Here is a 6,000-nt window from a genome sequence, read left to right on the forward strand (position 1 = left end):
CTAATTGGGAATAAGGGCTATGTGAGTGGAGAACAGTGATTTATAGGAGAGATGTGGTGAAAGAAATGACAAGATTTCGCATTAATTAGATATGTGGGCTAAGGGAGAATGAGAAATTAAGAATGAGGTTTCGAAACCTAGATTTCTGGAAATATGGTGGTACCTTCAACAACAAGAAGGAGTGGATTTAGGAAGAAGTGTTCTGTTTGGAACATGAGGAGTTTGAGATGCCTGCAGAATATTCAGTTCAAAATATCAAAAAGGCTGTTGGTAAAGCAACAAGATGTCATAAGGGCTGCAGCACTGGTTTGGAATCAGGAAGACCTTAATTTGAATCTTTCCTTAGACAGAATTTAAACTAACTGTATGACCTTGGGTAAGTCACTTAACTTCTGTCAGATCACTAAATAACTGTTAGTTATTACTATTATTAGCCCAAGATCACACAGATAGTCAATGGAAGAGTCAGGATTTGCACTCAGGACCTCTGACTCCAGGTTCTGTGTGTGTGGTTTGTCCTTCATTCTCAAAGAGGAAAATGACATCAGGGAGATGATGACATGACTTGCTATTGATTTGGATTTGAGGGAGGGAGAGCTGTGCAAAGTCACCAGCCTCACTTTTCCCTCCAGAGCCATCTGGATCCAGTGGCCAGATATAGATCAGAACGACTGGAGATGGCCCAGGATGCAGTACAAGACCTTGGCCTTTTTAAGCTAAGATTTTTCAGAGTGCTCCTTGCTGAACGGAATCTTTTTTTTTTTTTTTGCCCAAGAACTAGAAATAACAAGTAGTTAACAGCTTCACTAAGCCCACCTCTTTTTTGGTGTTTATTTTGTTGATGCTCTTTGTTTTTTATACCAAAGTAATTTCCCAATAGAACTCTCCCTTATAACAAAGAAAAATAACTAAACAAAACTCACCAGCACGTTGCCTGTCTTTCTGATGGTATATGCGATATTCTATGCCCATAGTCTAAAGCCTCTCTGGAAAGGAGGGAAAGCATACTTTATTGCACTGCCTCTGGAACCAAAATTGTTCATTGCATTCATTCATTGTGTTTATTAAGAATATTCTTTACTGATTCAACATCCCAACCTAATTCTGATATTCTGAGTCAAGCAGAGCAAAAAACCAGTAAGTCATATAAACATGGACACAGGCAGCCATAGTAATGGCCCTAAACTCAGCAATCTATAGTATTACACACGTTCTATTTGACTTTTCCAAAGAAATACAGCTTTGGCTTTCCTGAAACCCTAGCTACCACCAATGGTTTTCCAAGCCTCCTTTCCTTCCTAATCTTACCTTCTTCCTCCCTCACTTTCTAGTATTCAATACTCCCATGACACTTATCAGCTAACTAGATCCCTAGCCCTCTCTCCTCCCCTCCTCAGTGCTCATCTCCACAGGAAATCCTGTCCATCCTATGCTTCTTTCCCCTTATTTATATAAATAATAACAACATCTCCCCAATTACCCAAGCCTGAAACTTCATAGTCAGGCCACAATAACTTGCCCAAAGTCTACCTCTACCATGAAGTCTTCCTGATCTTCCTGGTCTGTGACAAGTTTACTCTTTAGACTTCACATAACCCTTTATTTGAACATTTCTAGTGCGCTCATCTTGTGACACTGCATGTTAGTTATTTGTTTTTATCCCCTTACTACCCTAGAATATTCATGAGGGCAGGAACTGTCTTATCTAAACTGTCTATCTTTCTCATCCCTGGCACAGGGCTCTGTATGCAGCAGGTCCCTAATGAATGTTTATTATATGAGTGAATGAATGAAGAACTTAATTCCACGGGCCCCATGATGACACCATTAGGCCAACAACCCTGAGGGTCTTCCCCTGCCAATTTGATTTTTTTTTTTTATTAAAGGGGCCATCTCTAGACTCACTTCGTAAAGAAGCCTATTCACTGCATGGGTATTGCCTTATTCAAAGTGAAAACTGGAAAAGACTTTAGCTTAAAAGGGCCAGGGTCTCCCATTGCATCCTGGGCCATTTCCAATCATCCTGATCTATATCTGGCCACTGGACCCAGATGGCTCTGGAGGAGAAAGTGAGGCTGGTGCCTTGCACAGACCTCCCTCACTCAAATCAAAGTCAATTGCAAATCATGTCATCATCTTCCTGATGTCATGGTCCTCTTCGAGAATAAAGGACAAATTACATGACTCCATTTCCCGATTTACAAAATGCTTTCCTTGCAACAATCCTATGAGGTTGCTAGTAGGAGTTCTATTAAACTCATTTTACAGGTGAAGAAATTGAGGCCAAAAGATATTGAGTATAATAACCACGATCATAGTTAGTTTGTAAATGTCATAGCTAGGATTCATAGGATCATAGGACTTAGAGGATAAATAATACTTTTGGCAAGTATCTTCCTCTCTCTATGCCTCAGTTTCCATACTAGTCAAATGAAGGTGGTAACTGGATGATCTCTAAGGCCCTGTCACCTTTATAAAACAAAAAAAGTCTGAAAGCATGCAACAAAAACACCAACAGAAAAGGCAAGAAAGTATTCTCTTAGCCAGACTTGAAGAGAAGTAATGTGAAGACAGCAGCTTCTTTGCTCAGAACTGAATGAATTTTGCTCCCCATTCTTCCCAGAAAATGCAGGGCATTTGCATTTGAATGAGTGTGCATTATGTTATAATGTGCACTATATTGTTATTCTTATTAAATGCATGAGTAGAATAACAGAGCGATGGGATTGTATCGTTATGCATTGATTTATATAGATATTTCTAAAGCCAGTTTATATTTCAAATTGGAAGACAACAATCTAGCCAAGAAACCAGATGAGCTTAGTAACTTCAGACTATTTCCTCTTCTCCTTTTAGGGGAGTGAAAAAAACCTTTCCAAAATTGAGACTAGAAGATAAATTTGCCTTGTTTACGAGGATCCCAGGCTTCTGTTCATGGTAATCGGCTCTGTTTAAATCCAGCTAATTAAATTAAGCCAAAGCCACCTCACTCTTCACCCACAGGAGGGAACCCATAAATGATGCTGCCTCAGATCCCCACAAATTGCCTTTCCCCAAAGAGGGCTTCGAAGGGTGAGAAAGAGCCCCAGTAATTGGCCCTCCCTCAGTGTTTCCTCTCGGGCTCAAACGCTGGAGAAATAATGAGTGCCCAAAGCTTGTGCAGGCAGGGGGAAAGAGAAGAGAACAATGGGCCAGCTCTGCTGTCAGTGCCCTATTACCTAGTATCTAAGCAGCATGGTCAAGTAATTGCTCTGTCTGTTCTGGACAGGGCCTAGGTCCCGGCTGCAAGGGAGGGGGAGGAGAGAGCAAAAGAGAGGAAGTTAGTCAGGCAGGTAAGGAAGTCCGAGGGCTTGTTAAGAAGCTACCCCGTTCTCTGCTTGATCCCATGTGTTCCAAAAAGTTAAGTGTAATTGTGAACAAAGAAGGGCAGAAATAAGAAAAGGGAAAGCCTTTTTTTCTCCTCAAAAAAATACTTGGTCTTTTTTCTTCTGGACCACACAAGGGTCACTGTGAGGCATGAAGTAAATGCTACTTTGGGTCGGACAGAATTAGGGCTGGAGTCACAAACCTGGTTACTCTGAATCAAGTCTAAATCACCCACTTTGGTGACTAAAGAGGAAACCTTCCTACAGCCAATAAGCAATGGTTTCAATTTTTTTTTCTGGATTAAGACAAATCAAAGGGGAATTTGTGAAAGAGCACAAAGACAACTTGGGATTTAAAAATGTGGTTAGCAATAATTCCTCGTTCTTATTAATACTTTGAGTCTCCTTCCTTTTGTAGGAGGAGAAAAAATATTAGTGATAGCTTTGGTTTTCCTATCACAGTCATATCTGGATATACTGCTTCTTCTCCTCTTTTTACACTCTCCCTTTTAGCTCTCTCCCAAAAAACAATTAAGCAAAAATAGTTGATACAGTGACCTAAAGGAACCTAAATATGATTGTCTTGTAGAGAATGGGGCAGCATTGGCTGCCAATGTGTACATCTCTCTCCCATAGCACTCTACTTCTCCACTGAGTTGAAAGAGACATTTCATTATCTGTTCTCTAGCACCCAAGACTGGTAATTACCAGAGCTATGCTGGTAAATGTTTAACAAACACACCCAAAAATATACACATTGCATACTTTTAATCTTAATTACTAATATTTTCTCTATCACTCTATTGTCTACATAATCAATAAAACGATAAATCAAGCCCTGATTTGGAGCATTTGCTGATTTCCAAAGTGTAAATACTCACACTGAAAATTTAACAATCATGGAGAGCCCCATTACACCCCTGGTACAATTTAAGCCTACAGGTATCCTTACCCCAAACCCCATGTTCTCCGATGAATCAGAGGGCAAGACTGTATGTTTCTTTCAGGACTCTAGGGGATACCTCCTGGGGAATTGGGGGAATCTTTAACTTTTTTTGTGCAATGAACCCCCTTGTCCTCCCTGCCTCAAGTTTGTTACATACTTTCCCACAAGTACATACAAAGTCCAGGAGAAAGTGGGCTCAGGCTTAGAGAGTACATGTGGCAAAGGAGTAACTCAAAGGTCCTGGTTACTAGAAGTTTACTTCTCCCATTTGGAGGGAATTCAAGACTTTCCCTTCAAGTACAATGTAGTTTTTTTTTCACGGGCTCTTTATCCATGAAGTCTGTCTTGGGATTCTGGTGCAGACAATGCCAGCCGTCAGCTGATCCAGGGATGATGCTAGAACATTGATAGGAAATTGTTAGGAAATCCAACATCCTCTAGACCAGGGGTGGGGAACTGGCAGCCTCCAGGCTAATGTGGCCCTCTAGATCCTCAAATATGGCTCTTTGTCAAAGGGTGTAGAGGCCCACAAGTGGCCTGAAGGCTGCAAGTTCCCCACCCCTGCTCTAGACTTTTTGAAGCTCTTAAGGTCTCCTTTGGCAAAAAGTGCATTGGGTTGGGGAGGAGACCTAAACCCAGACCTCTCCTTCCTTCCCCGCCACTCAGTTATCTCCCACTCAAGAGTTTAACTGGAATGCTAGGCTTGCTAAGCCTCTGGAATCACTTTTTTTTCAACCCCCTTAATAATTTATATCCCTTAATAATAAGGTAACTTCATTTCCTTAGCCTACCCAAATACAATTCTTGTGTAATAATTCCAAAGACTTTTTGGGAACCTAGTCTAAAGTCTATGATTGAGAGTGATTGATGATTGATTGTGCATCTTTTCACTAACTGTAAGTGATACGGGGTAAATTGATTGATTTAGTCAATCACCTCATGCTTATGTTCTGTAACCCATCTAATATTTGTTGTCTCCAGAAAAGCTACTGGAGTGTGTTTGAAAACATATAGTTTATAGTATCAAATCATGGGTAGTGACCTTATCCATTTCTTATGCTTTCCCCAGTGCTTGTTACCAAAATCTCATGAAAATCAGTTTGTAATCAAATTTGGTCATCTGTATTCTCCCATGCTTCCAAACATACAGATTACAATTTACCAAACCAATGCCATTTTCTAAAGTTTTCATAGTTGTCACCTGTCTTGTTACAAAAAGAAAAAAAAAAGCCTCCGATCCAAAACAATAAAGAAGGAGAAAAAAAAGAAAATCAAGTCTCCCTTCTTGGAAGAAAAGATTGGTCCCAACATTCCCTTAGCATTCCTGTGAGCCTCTCCACAAGGTTTGGGGACCTTGGGTTTACTGGAAATCAGCACCTCACTCCTCAGTTGAGAAATTAATTTGGCCTCATTTTGGTGATACCTTAAATTTCAAGAGCATTTTAAAGTATTCTCATAGAAACCCTTTTGTGGAAGAAATATATTTCCAGAAAATGCTGACTTTTCAACCAAATCAGCCACTGGTAATATACAATTATAATGCCAAAGACAAAATTAACATGTGAAAACTGGAAAACAAATCATTTTTAGCAAATACAGGTGGCTCTCCCTGTGTAGGGAAAATGCTATCCTCAAATAAAAGAGGCAGAGTGTATAGCACAGGAAAACTGTGATATGGGAAAAAATCAA

Source organism: Phascolarctos cinereus, unplaced genomic scaffold, assembly GCF_003287225.1.
Source record: "Phascolarctos cinereus isolate Bilbo 61053 unplaced genomic scaffold, phaCin_HiC Scaffold_2;HRSCAF=192, whole genome shotgun sequence".
Classification (NCBI taxonomy): Eukaryota; Metazoa; Chordata; class Mammalia; order Diprotodontia; family Phascolarctidae; genus Phascolarctos; species Phascolarctos cinereus.